Consider the following 13,449-nt stretch of genomic DNA (forward strand, 5'->3'; position numbering starts at 1 on the left):
TAGTTTTACATAAATGCCCCTCCTCAGAGCATGAGCCTTGCATTTGATGCTCTGGAGGAGCTGGGCCTCTACCAGGGGAGGGAGAGCATCAGAAAAAACATGTAAGATGGTAAGGAAAATTCACGAAAGAATTTCTTGCTGTGTCCTAGAAAAGATTCAAGGTGACCTGTGGAGATGGATATGGCACATTGACCACAGAGAGAAAATAGGAGGAAGGAAAATGGTGGAGCCAGGAGTGAGGCCACCGTGCGCACCTGGCCATGACCTGCTGCTAGCTATATTAGCTTTAACAGCTCGTCTCCAAAGGGCAACCTTGTTGGTGACCCAGATCTTATTTTCCACACGTAAAGAAACAAACTCGATGATGGTAGATGTGCAACCGACTCTTCCTGGTGCCTTGTCAGCCAGGATTCTTCCTAAGGAACCTCATCAGGAGAGCCCCGTGTCCTAGCCACTGATGGCTAGTCGATGGACCCATATAGAGCTTCCCTTGCCTTGAGTCGGTGGCTTCATTCTGGAGGCAAGCAGGAAAAGCAGTTTTGTGTGTCACTGAGCGGTGGTGTGGTGTCATCAGGGACATTGTGGGGTGGAGGAAAGTGCTTGAACTTTGCTGTCTGGTCCACCTGGGTTCCATTTCCAGTCCTGATGCCTCCCTGGAAGGGTGGTGTGAGAATCAGAGTTTGTGTGTAGACACTTAGCCTGGTGCTGAACTCGTACTAAGTACGTCATCGTTCTTCTCCTTACGAAGTGCTGTGTTGTGTGGTGGACTGTGTGGTGCGGTAGAGGAGCAGCCATTGGGGGGGAGGGGAGAGAGACAGAGACGGAGATATGACCCATAGGGAGCGTGTGCTGGGGAATGAAGGTTCTAGATTCTGAAAGCCAGCCAGGAAAACGTGGACGTACTTGAAATGGTCAGAGCCACTGAAGGCACAGCCTGTGGAAACCATCTTGAGGGTAATTGCCTTGTTTGGCTGCAGTGAAGGGTCTGGATTCCACAAGTTCACCTCAGACTGGGCTGGAGCCCAGAGAAAAGAGAGGGCAGGGGCTGGGGGGAGAGATTCTTTGAAGAGGAAGGTGACAACATGGTGACTGGCCATTTCCAGCAGACAGAGGAGTCGGGAACCTCTATGATGACAGAAAAGCCATTTCTTTGGGATGTATTTGAATCTGTGTGTCTGATATTCTGGGAGACTGCATCACTTTAGACAAAATAGTGAGCCCTCGAGGAGGAGGCTTGACCTAGAAAGTTCCCTAACTTTGCCATTCTCCGCCCTCTGATTGGATCTCTCCGGCTCTGCCTCCCGAGCTGTGAAGACCTGCTCTACATCCTGCTGCCTTCCCTTCATGACAGTCTTCTAGCCGTGTCATTCTCATGTCTTTTTTGCTACAGGGATCATTTAAATGCATGCCTTTTTAAAAGCCATCTCTTTTATTCTTGTGCTTCTTAGAGACACTTCAGATGGAGCTTGAGTTAAGATCTGGTGGATGGAATGTGGGTAATAACGTACACTAGTATGATCTAAAATCAACGTTCCCAGACTGGGAGTCATGACCCATTCAGTAGTTGTAAAACCAATTTAATGAGTCAGCTTATCATTTCTAAAAAATGAAATAAAACACAATAGAAAATATCAGAATGTACTGCACATGAAACTTTTATGTTAGTTCTGTTGATACATGTGTACTGGGTCACCATGTAAAACATACTGTCATTGTGGATCATATTAAAAAAACTTGTAAAACATTGATGTCGAATCATAAACGCTATAGGAGAGAGACTGCGAGGGTAACTGAAATTGTCCGAGTGAGACGTGGAGAAACACAGTAAACTACTGAGGGCGCTGTATTGTGGCGGGTTGAGTGTCTCAGAGAGAGCACATTGTGGCTCTCTTGTTTTAAAATAAAATCATAAGAACTCTGCAGCTCCTGTTCATTATTATTTTATTAGGATATGATTGCTTTGCATTTCTGGAGCCACGGTCTGTTCCTAAAAGAGCAAATGTTGCATTTATCCAATGCTCAGCTAGCTATCTGAAAGAAAAACTTTCCCAGTTAGTCCTCAGTTTATTAATTTACTTACTGTTATTCCAAAGCCAGGGGAAGGCCTAACCAGCCAAGAGACTTGTGAGAAGAAGAGGTAAACTTTTTGTTGTCCCATGAGGTTTCTGGGCTTTTGTAACCCTGTGTCATAAACAGATTGATGAAATTTTTTCTTACTGTCTCCTTTTCTCTTCTGGGCTCTTGCTCATGTCATTAAGTAAAGCTTGATGGGAGAACTTAGCCAGAATGGAGTGTCTGATGAGCAGCCATCCTAGAGACAGAACACTTTTTGACTCAAGGAGGAAGCTCTGGTCTCTCTGTAAAACGGGTAAACTGCCCCATCTTTGAGGAGGTGGCCAGTATTGACGCAGTCACAAGTCACTAGCCTGCCTGGGCACCTGATGCTGCATTTGCCTTAGTTAATTAACTGTGGTCCCCAGACAGGGCCTGTTTCATAGGCATGTGACCAATGGGGTTGCACAACACCCCATGCTCAGAAGCGCCACATGCTTGGTTTAATGTTCTGCTATTACTGTCTTGAAATTCTTAATAATTTTGAACAAGAGGACTTGTATTTTTGTTTTTCACTGGGCCCCACGGAATATGTAGCTGGTCCTGCCCCCAGAAGCACCCATGTCTGCCCTCTTTCCTCAGCCGTGGTTCCATACCCCCAAGGTGCTGGTGAATGCCTGCACTGGATAACCTGTAGCATTTCCACAAATGGTGGGTAGCCTAGAAAGGAAGAGAAGAGAGAGAGGAGGAGCCACAGAAAGATGGAGGGCCACAAAAAGGCTCTTTTAGGTTGGGACTAAAGGTTGAGTGGTGTTCATGGGAGGAATGGAAGGAAGAGCATTCCTGGCAGAGGGAACAGCATGGGCAAAGTCAGAGGGGAAGGCAGCATGATTGGAGTGGAGTGTGTGCTGGTGAGTGGCACGGTTGAACCTGGAGTGGGGTGTGGGGTTAGATCCTGCAGAGCCTTGTGGGCCCTGTGAAGGAGGGTGAGCTTGATCCTCAGGGTGATGGTGAGGAACATGCTGTGGCCGTCAGGAGATGCTGGAGTAGCTGCTGTGCTGCATCCTGGGGTCCAGGGAGAGGGGCCCACAGAATACACTGTGGAGCTTGGAAGTTTATGACCATGTTTCCTAGTTTTCAGGGAGACGAAAGGCAACAGTTAGTGATGCATGTGTTCACTCATCTCACATATATTTATGGAGCACTGCACCTGCCAGGTACTGTTTTCGATTCTAGGAGTGCAGCAATGCACAGAACATTGAGAATCCACACCCTCACAGAGCGTGTGTGATAATGGAAGGAGACAGACAATAAAGAAGCGAGAGAAAAGAAAAGAATGTGGAGATGAGAAGTACAATAAAGGGAAATAGAGCCTGGCAGGGAGGGTATAAGGTGATGGGGTGGGGGTTGGGATGTGTCCTTTAGATAAATTGGTCAAGGTAGGATCTCCCAGGTGACACTGGAGTAGAGACCAGATTAGAATGAGAGTCAGCCAGGTGAATATCTAGTGGAAGAATGTTCTGGCCAGAGGGCACAGTGAGTGAAAAAGGCCCAAGCTGGACTTGTTTGGCATTTTGAGGATGAGAGGTAGGCCAGTGTGGCTGGATCAGAGTTGACTGGGAGAGTTGGCAGGAAGTTAAATTGGTGAGGTAGCAGGGGCTGGGTCGTAGGGTCTGGTGTAGGACGTTGGAAGGACTTGGAATGTTATTCCAAGTGATATAGGCGGCCACTGGAGAGTTTTTGTATCTTTTTTTAAAGATTGGTCCTGAGCTAACATCTGTTGCCAATCTTCTTCTTTTTTTCTTCTTCTCCCCAAACCCCCTCAATACATAGTTGTATATTCTAGTCGTAGGTCCTTCCAGTTCTGCTATGTGGGATGCCGCCTCAGCATGCCCTGATGAGCGGTGCTAGGTCCGTGCCCAGGATCTGAACTGCAAAGTCCTGGGCAGCCCAATTGGAGCGTGAGAACTTAACCACTCGGACCTGGCCCCCACTGGAGAGCTTTGAGCAAAGGAATGCATGGCCTTACTTGTATTTTTAAAGGATTATTTTGACTGCTGTGTGGACAGTAACCTGGGGCAGGGGTGAGCGGGATGCAGGCAGCAGGCATAAGGGTAGAAGCAAGGAGGAGGTGAGAGATAACAGCAGAGTGGCAGTGGCAGATCCTGGACATACTTAGAAGGTAGAACCAACAGGACATGAATATCCTGTTTGCGTATGATTGGCTGTGGAGTATGAGAGAAAGAGGATTAAAGAATGACTCTAGGGGCCGGCCCGGTGGCTCAGTGGTTAAGTGCACACGTTCCACTTTGGCAGCCCGGGGTTCGCCAGTTCAGATCCCGGGTGTGGACATAGCACTGCTTGGCAAGCCATGCTGTGGTAGGCGTCCCACATATAAAGTAGAGGAAGATGGGCAGAGATGTTAGCTCAGGGCCAGTCTTCCTCAGCAAAAAGAGGAGGATTGGCAGCAGATGTTAGCTCAGGGCTAATCTTCCTCAAAAAAAAAGGAATGACTCTAAGATTTTGACCTGAGCAACTAGAATAATAAAAATTAGAGCTGCTATTTGTTTCACTTATCTATTGTTGAGAAATTATCCCAAACGTAGTGGCTTACAATGACCATTTTATTTGCTCACAGTTATGTAATTTGGTCTGGGCTTAGCGGGGCAGTTCTGCTGCTGGTCTTGCCAGTGGCCACTCATGTGCCTGTCTTCAGCTGGTGGGTTGGTTATGGACTGGACTTGGCTGGGACAGTGGGCCTCTCTCTTTTTGTGGAGTCCTAGGCCTTTTCTCTCTCCATGTATCCTTCCCTCATGGTCTCTCCGGTTGGGTAGCCAGATATCTTATATGGCAGCTCAAAGCTCCCAAGAGAGCAAAAGTAGAAGCTGATAAGCCTTCTTAAGGCTTAGACCCAAACTGGCACTTCCACTCTATTGATTAAAGCAAGTCACAGGTCCAGCCCAGAGGAAAGAGAAGGGGACTATGCAAGGGTGTGAATTTCAGGAGCTAGAGTTCGTTGGGGGCACCAGTGCAAGAGACTACCACCACTTTTACTGAGAAGGAGAAGACTACAGGAAGAGCAGGTTGGAGATGGTGGGGGATATCATAGAGTCAATCCTGGGTCTGTTAGGTCTCAGATATCCAGTCAGTAGGCATCCATGTGGAGAGGACGTGTCGGCAGTTGGGTATAGCAGTCTGGGGTTTATGCGTGAGGGTCACGTACAACTTTGAGAGTAAACAATGTATATAGAGAGGGTGTTCAAAGCCAGGAGATGGGAATGAGCTCCTCTAGGGAGTAGTAGAGATGTGGGGGAAGAAGTCCAAGAACTGAGTCCTGGGATACTCCAATATGTAGAGGTCGGAGAGATGAGAAGGGTCCAGCAAAGGAGATTTCTGAGAAGAGTCAGCCAGTGAGGTAGGACGGACACTAGTGGAGTGTGATGTCATGGAAGCCACATGAAGAGAGAGTTTCAAGGAGAAAGGAGTTATCCACTGTGTCAAGAAAGATTGGGCCTACAATTGGATCATTGCATTTGGTTTTGTCAAGGTCTGATTGGAGTGAATTCAAGGGAGAATGGGAAGAAAAGTGGTGACAGGGACTAAAGGCAGTTCAAGGAGCTTTGACATAAAAGGGGGGCAGAAAATTAGGTGGCAGCTGGAGGAAGATCTGGAATTAAGAGAGGTTTGATTTCTTAAGATGTTGGATGCTGATGGGAGTGCTTAGGAGCGCGGGAGGAGATGACTGTAGGAGCTTGAGCAGTGAGAGGCCGTGAGACCCAGTGCAGGTGGAGGGGTCGCCTTTAGATAGGACGGTCTGTCCTTTGTAGCAGGAGGGCAGGCAGAGCGGAGGGGGGCGGGCACCAGGAGATTGCAGGAGAGCGGGTTAAGCCGGTGGCTCTGAGCCAGACGGCCTGGGTGGCGTCCTAGCTGAGTTACCTAGCCTCCGCCTGCCTCTTTCTCCTGTGTGAAACAGGGACAATTGTACCTTCCCATGGGGTTGCTCCACCTGTACGTACAGCAGTGTGTGCGGAGGACTCAGGGAGTGCCTGGCACGGAGTAAGTGCTGTGTAAGTGTTTGCTATTGTCATTGTCATGTGCTCATTCCCTGTGGCCTGCCTCGATTTTCCCAGTGAAAAAAGAAGCAAAGTGATCAGCTGAGAGTGATAAAGAGAAAAGGGTTGTTAGAGGTTTGAGGAGGGAGGAAACAACAGGCAAGGAGTAGTTGTCTCAGGGAGGGGAAGAAGAAGTGGGCGGATTGCCTGGCACCACCAGGGGGCCACTTGGGTTTCTGGGTCAGGAATTTGAAGTGAGACCAGTCAGCGTGTTATCTCTTTTGCTCCAGGAAAGTGGGGCTGCCAGGTTGAGGCATGGAGAACGTGAGGAGCTGGATTAAACCAGCGTTGAGGTTTGCTTGGTTAGTATCCCAGAGGGAGAGAGTGGCAGAGTCACTGGGAGCAGATCAAAGGGAGTAAGTGTAAGGTGGGGCCATGGCCTCCACACTGGATATGGAGGGAAATGGGGCTACAAGGGGGAGTAGACAGTACAGGGTCAACAGACTGTAGGTCTTATTGGGGCTAGGGTGGAGACAGAGTGAGCTGGACATCGAGGGGTGATGGGTGGACAGTGGGATGCTTGAAACTGAGATTAATGGAGGATGGTAGTTACGGGCACCAACAAGGCCCAGGTGTGCCTGTTTGTAACGTGTATGGATTCCTCAGGAGATTTAACCTAAACTCCAATTTTACAGATTCAGGTCAGGGAGAGATCTTCTAGAACAGTGGATTTTGAGGCTTCCAGAAGGCACAGCCGATTCCGTAGAGTTAGGTAGGAGTTTTGGGGATGCAGATGGTGATGAAAACGAGTGCAAGGCCTAGTGGATGGGGTTCTCCTCGGCCGGCGAGGTCCCTGACCCTGAAGATACCACTGCATATCCCCTCAGTCCAGGCTATGTTAGACAAGATTCATACTTTGAAAGAGAAGCTTGCTGAGGTCATTGGTAAGTTTCCATGATTCTTAAAGAATTGTTTAAATTGTTCCAATAGAACTATTTGTAAAACCACATGGAGGTTTGGTACGTGGTTGTAGTTTGTTGACCTGTTATAAAGAGAACCACACTACAACAAACATCCATGGGCTCACCACCAGGACTAAGGAAGAGACCATTATCACTACCTGTGTCCACTCTAGTGGATGTCGAACAGTCCAGCAAATGTTGCATTGTCATATGCTTCCTCACCAGTAGTAGTATAACTGGTCATGTTGTCTCTCTTTGGCTTCTTGATACTATAATGATATAGTGGACATCTTGGGCATACATACAGCTTTTTTCCTTTGATGCATTTCCAGAGTCAATCACAATATGCAAAGATTAACTTTCCTGTGCTTAAGCTCCTTCTTATAATGGGGACCATTTTATGGAAAGGGTCGGAAGGCCCAGAGTTTACCCCCAGGCAGAGCTGTGGATATTCAGGGATTGCTTCCACTTCCCTTTCCTGATGCCTTCAGCAGCTCTCTCCAAATTTTATTATTGTAACATGCTGTGGGGCAGAGCCTGCTCCCACTCCTGAAATGTTTGCCCTTTACTAGAGGACACAGTAGTAACCTGGCTTCCCTAAGCTGGTCTTGGTAAATCTGTGTCTTGAGGGGGCAACGTGTGTCATCTGCATCCTCCCTTCCTATGCTAATGGAAGGAGTTCCTCAGTCCTGCTCTTCCAGAAAGAGTTCCAAGGAGTGATGGTGAGTCTTCAGGCCCTCTGGGGACAGTGGGGGATCCAGCATAGGCCTTGACCAAGCAGAGTTGGTCACATGGCAACTCTCTACTTAATTAGCTATCCGTACATTGCAAAACCCTTCGGGGCTTTAGTGTTCTCATTGGTGAAATGGAATAGTCACACCTGCTCACAGGCTATTGAGAGGATTGAACCAGGTAATGTGAAGCCCGAAGCACTGTGTCTGGCTTGACTGCCACCTGGCTTGGCGAAGCACTGTGGCTGGTTTATGTGTGAAACATCATACATTCTTACCATACTTTTCTTGTTTTATACAATTATTTTTCTTTTTCTCAAATAATTGATTATTTATGGCAGCATCAGAGGTGGTCCCAGGGGCTTCTGTGGTCATTAGGAGACTTGCTTTTAGTCTTCAGCTTTGTCACTGAAATATTATGTGACAAGTTGCTGTCTGATCTGTTGTCCTTGTCTTCCCCTGATCTCCAGATAAGGGTGCTGATCCCTGATTGTAACCGCCACCAGCAGAACGAGCATTTACCAGGTGCTAGGTAGGCACTGGGCTAATTTTACACTCTCATTTAATACTTATCAAGAAACCTAGGAGGTTGGCATTCTTATTGACCTCATTTTATTGTGGGAGAAGTGAGTCTCGAAGAGATGCACTTGCCCAAGTACACTTGGTTGTAGCTGCCAAGAGAGGAACCTTGGCTCGCCACTCCTGATTCCCCTGTGCAGGCCGAGGTCCGGAACTCTTGAGGGATCACGGGGGTTGATTTCAACAGATGTAACTCTCTTTATGTAGTAAATATCGTCTTGGAAAAAGTAAAATTTTATTTCAAACTCTTTGCATACAACAGAAGTTTTAGTGAATGCTTTTGTGATGTTCCAGGCACCGTGAGATGGGGATGAAGGGAGCTGGCACTTTAAGGAAACCCAGGGAAACATCCTGTGGGCTAAGGAAAGAAACCTTTGACAGTGTGAATTACCTACCCTTTATTTTGTAAGATTGGGTTTTGTGTCTCTCCCGTGGTTTCCTTAAAGGATTATAGGGATCGGTCTTGGCGGGTGGTCTTGGCCCCCCTCGCTTCCTTGCTTGTGCTGGGCAGGTTTGCCAGTCTAGGGACAGAGCATTCTCAAGGTTGTTAAGTTAACTGCTGTTTCTTTGGAGAAAGTTGCACCTGCTCGCAGCCTTCCCTTGCGGAGGTCTGCTGTGTTCCCTGTTGGGGGAACTTTGACTTTCTCACTCTTTCGGGGGGCCCTTTGACTTTCTCAATGGGCAGTCAATTATTTCAGAGTTCTAAGAGCCCAACATGAAGGTTAGTTATTTACTTCTAGATTGATGCAACTTTAAATGTAATTAATAGTTCTCTGAGTCCTGAGTGCAGATCTTTTTTTTTCCCTTTCCCCAGAGTAGTTCACTGTCTTAATTACGTTAATGGGAGAAGAGGCAGCCCTGACTGATGGCTCAGTAGGTCTGCAGTAGTGGTTTCAGCCATTTGGATGCCTTCAGTCTGAACAGCTGGGCCATCACTCTCCTCTCCATTGGAGGCAGACAGCCCATTAGTACTCACCACTTCTTGGCTCTATGTCTCCAGTGTCCACCGCCCAAGGAACAGATGATTAAGTGACTTATTTCCAAAGGCACCAAACAAAAAGAAGGGAGATCGTATGAGAGAGAAATCTACTTTCATGAAAAGTATGCCATCTTGCCCAGAGTGTTCAGGTGCTGGTTTTGAAAGCCATCAATCTGATATTGTGCACAAACACCAAAAGAGATGAAAGAGAAAATAGTTACTCCAGTCCCAACCCCTTCTCCATCTCTCCCAGCATTCTACTTCCTCCAGCTCTGACAAAGCCACAGCATCATTTTCAAGTGCAGAATGCCTACCTAGTGGGTTGGGCTTGCTGTTGGCTGTGAGACCACATTCTCTGAGTCTGCAATTTGGGGAGGGTTGTCTTTGAAAACTGCTGAGTTCTCAGGTATTGGATCCCTAGAAGAGCCTTTTTCCTTTTTCCTCCAACTTTTTATTTTGTACATTTTCCAGTCTACAGTGGAGTTGCAAGAACAGTACAATGAACTCCCATATATTTTTCTCCTTTATTGGCCGATTGTTAACATTTTGCCACTTTGCCTTTCTTCTCCCTTCTTTCCTCTTTCCTACTCTCTCTCCTTCCCCACTGTCTCTTCCATCTCTCTCTCATTCCCTCCCTCTGCATCCCCACATATACACGTGTCAATATGCATATGGTTATTTCTTGTGAACCATTTCAGAGTATGTTACAGACATGACAGGTCTCCCCTACATCCATCCGTGAGCATCTCCTAACAACAAGGACATTCTCCCACACAAGACGTCTGCACACGGGAAATTCAACATTGATGCAATAGTATTTCATATATGGCCTGTAGTAAAATTTCCCCAATTTCTCCCAATAATGCTCTTTGTAGCATTAATAAGAGCAAACAGCACATTGTGGAGGCTCTGATGGAGATATGTGTGGGGTGCAGTGAGGCTGTGAAGGAGGGGGTTGTGGGTTTGGTTTGGGGAGCAGGAGCTGTCAGAAAAAGCTGTCACAGAGGAGGTAACCCTTGAGCTGAAAGATGTTTATCATTTAGACAAGGCAGGAGAGCAGGCCCGGAAAGGAATCAGGAGGGAATGTGTGTGTGTGGGAGTGCTTGTCAGGGGAGGGCTGGGGGCACAAAGGGAGGGAGAATGTGAGACTAGAAGAAAGGGGGGAGACAGGTTGGACTTTATTTACTCCTTTAGAGATTTTAGAAAGATGACTCTGGCTGTAGTGTGGAAAAGAAAGAAAGGGGGACATGACAGAAAGTTGGAAGGCCAGTTAGGAGCTATAGCTGTACCTTTCCAGAGGGGGTTGCTCTGTGTGTCCTTTCTTATTGCCAATGGTCTCCCCACTGTCTGTAATATTAATGACAGTTTCTGGAATGGTGGATTGCGTTGTCATCCTGGGAAGAGTAGGATGGACTAGAAGGTGGAGCTCATGTCCCACCCTTTTCCCTGGGCCACCTCCTGCCCTCATTTACTAATCAGGACAGTGGATGGGGTGGTCTAGCGTCCCAGTTCTTATGTCCAGTGAACTCTCACCTCCCTAGTCTGCCGATGGAAGGAAACTGTTCTCATTGGCCCGAAGCAGATAATCACGATGTATCGGGGCGATGGAAAGAAGTCTGGGGTGGCAGTTGGGAGCCCTGAGGTGCTCTGCCTGCTTCTAGGTGTAGGTATGGTGCCTTCCCTCCATCCTCCCCATCTCTGTCCCCTCACCTGTGAGACCGGGGCCTTGAACGCCATCAGCTTGAAGGTCCCTTTTGGTTCTGATGTTCAGTGATTTAGGGTTCTGAGTGGATGCTTTTTCCTATTTATTTTGTTTTAATCCTTCAGCTTCTGAGTTCAGAAATGCTGAGCACATTAGGGGAAATACCTTAAATCCTTGCCCTTTTGAAAAGTACATAACGAGAGAGTAAATATTGTAGCTGGTTCCTTCCTGGTAATTTTAATCTTGGGTACAAACCTGAGAATTCTTGTTGTCCAGAGGTGCAGATGTTGCCGGAGAAGCTCCACTTCCACAAGGAGGGGCAAGGATGCAAGTCAGGGTCCTGGAATCATTTTCACTTGGAGTTCTATCAGGTTGACCACCCTCCGTGTAATTCTGTCCGCCACCTCCCCTGGCTTGCCTCCTGATCAGAGGGCCCCCGGCTGGCCCCTGGGAATGGAGAGTGCAGGAAATCATTTGGGGATTGTCTGGAGATGTGGACGTTTGTGGCAGCTTTTCCTTTTTAATTGATTTTGCCTCACTGGGGGGGGGTCTCCAAGGCTGCTTAAATCCACAGTCCTCAACCTGCACAGCCTGTCTGGGGAGTTCCCAGGGGAACCCTGCAGTGGCTGCGGGGGAGAGAAGAGGGGCAATGTTTGCGGGTCTTTGGCTCTCGTTCTTTACTCTGCCATTGGCCACCCGCATGGTAGAGGCCCTGGGGAGAACACAGCGGCCTGGCCCATTACCCTCACTGGAAGGGCAGAACCCAGAGAGCACAGTGATGGCTGTTGAATGTGACCTGTCCCCACAGAAAGACATAGAAAGTAGTAACAGTAGCATCTGAAGGCCATCCTGAGTCAGGATGTGCTTTTCCTGGCCAGCTCAGATCCTTGGGCAGCTGGATTCTTAATTTTGTCAAGTTGTGGCTGAAAGAAAATCAGGACATCTCCATTAATTTGCATAGTCTTGTTTTAAATAATCTTCTAGTATATTATAAAAGCAAAGCAGAAAGATACTCAGGAAAAAAAAAGTAAAAATCACTCAATTCTATCACCAAGAGACATGTGTTAACATTTGGGGTCTTTTTATGATACTTGGATTGTGTTACGTGTTCAATTTCACATCTGGCTGCTTTTTTACTTAACACAGGTAGATTTTCCCCTGACATAGTTTTAAATGAAAGATAGAAAAGCATTAAAGATAACCAATGTCACTTCTCCAGTGGCCTGGGCTTTCTCTAGTTTCTTTTGAAATCTCTGTGTTTTGCTGACCTCATGTCTGCCTGTTTGTCTGTCCTTCCTCTCAGGACATCTCTCTCCCACTGAATCTGCATCCTTTGCAAGGAAGGGTCTTGGCAGGCTGCAGTGGAGGCAGGGTTACAGATCTGTAAGCTGTGTGCTGGTCACAGTCAGCAATGTACCCCCTTGCAAATGTTTTCATGGGAGTTAAGAACTATGTGAAGGAAGGACAGACGTGGTCTGTAAGGAGGGAATGTAAACCAGCTGCATGACCTTGGTCAGCTGGCACTGGTGTGGGGCTCCTCTGCCCTCACTCAGAGGGTGCCGAGGAGCCAGCAGGGCAAGGCGAGCCTTCCAGCATCAACATCCTGTGACGCCCGATGAGGAGGAGCAATGTGAGATGCTCCAGGTCAGAGCGAGCTGGGTCTTGCCGCTAAGTGGGTGGAATAATAGTAACCAAGAACAGTCATTTTACGATCACTCCAGGGCAGTGAGAAAAAGGCTCTCTCTCCTTCAGATCTCAAGGATGGTAATGAGTTACCTGCTTTCCAGCCCTGTTCCAGAATCTTCTTCATTCGCATTGAATGATTTAATCATTGGGTTGTAGGCATTTGGGGTTGTATGGCACCTGAGTGACCACCTGGATCCACTTTGGATCAACAAGGAGTCTCTTTGTCTCACCCGTGATGGAACCATCCAGCTTTCTACTTATCTTCAGTAATAGGGCCAATAATAAACCTAAGGGTAGCCCTTATGCCAGTCTACTTACCAGAAGATTCTGTATTAAGTGCCAGCCCGCCTCTTTGTAACCTCTGCTCATTTCTTCTGGCCCAACCTTGGTGAGCAACCTCCACAAATGGCTCTTCTTCTCCGTGACAGCTCTGTGCACATTTGCCTGCCAATTGGCCTTGCGTCCTAGATACCTGGGCCAGGGGCTCTTTTGACGCTGCTCTCCTGCCTTGATCAAGTTGGGGTTTATATGCTTCTCTTTTAACAGAGATCTTTAAATAGATGCTTGTTGGTGGTGGATCCTGGTCTACCTGGACCCCCTTTGATGCGGCACCAACAAACCCCAGGACCCGTGTTTGTGGGAACACACTGAGCATCCCCTTGGTTGTGCCTGATGTCAGGAAGAATACAAAAAAGCCTTCCAAGCT

The 13,449-nt window shown here is 47.7% G+C and overlaps 1 protein-coding gene across 4 annotated transcripts in view; it reads left to right on the forward strand.

Moving 5' to 3' along the window:
* Positions 1-13,449, forward strand: part of OSBPL10 (oxysterol binding protein like 10) — a 285,389-nt gene that overhangs the window by 250,653 nt on the left and 21,287 nt on the right. The window lies entirely within an intron of this gene.

This window comes from Equus caballus, chromosome 16, assembly GCF_041296265.1.
Source record: "Equus caballus isolate H_3958 breed thoroughbred chromosome 16, TB-T2T, whole genome shotgun sequence".
Lineage (NCBI taxonomy): Eukaryota > Metazoa > Chordata > Mammalia > Perissodactyla > Equidae > Equus > Equus caballus.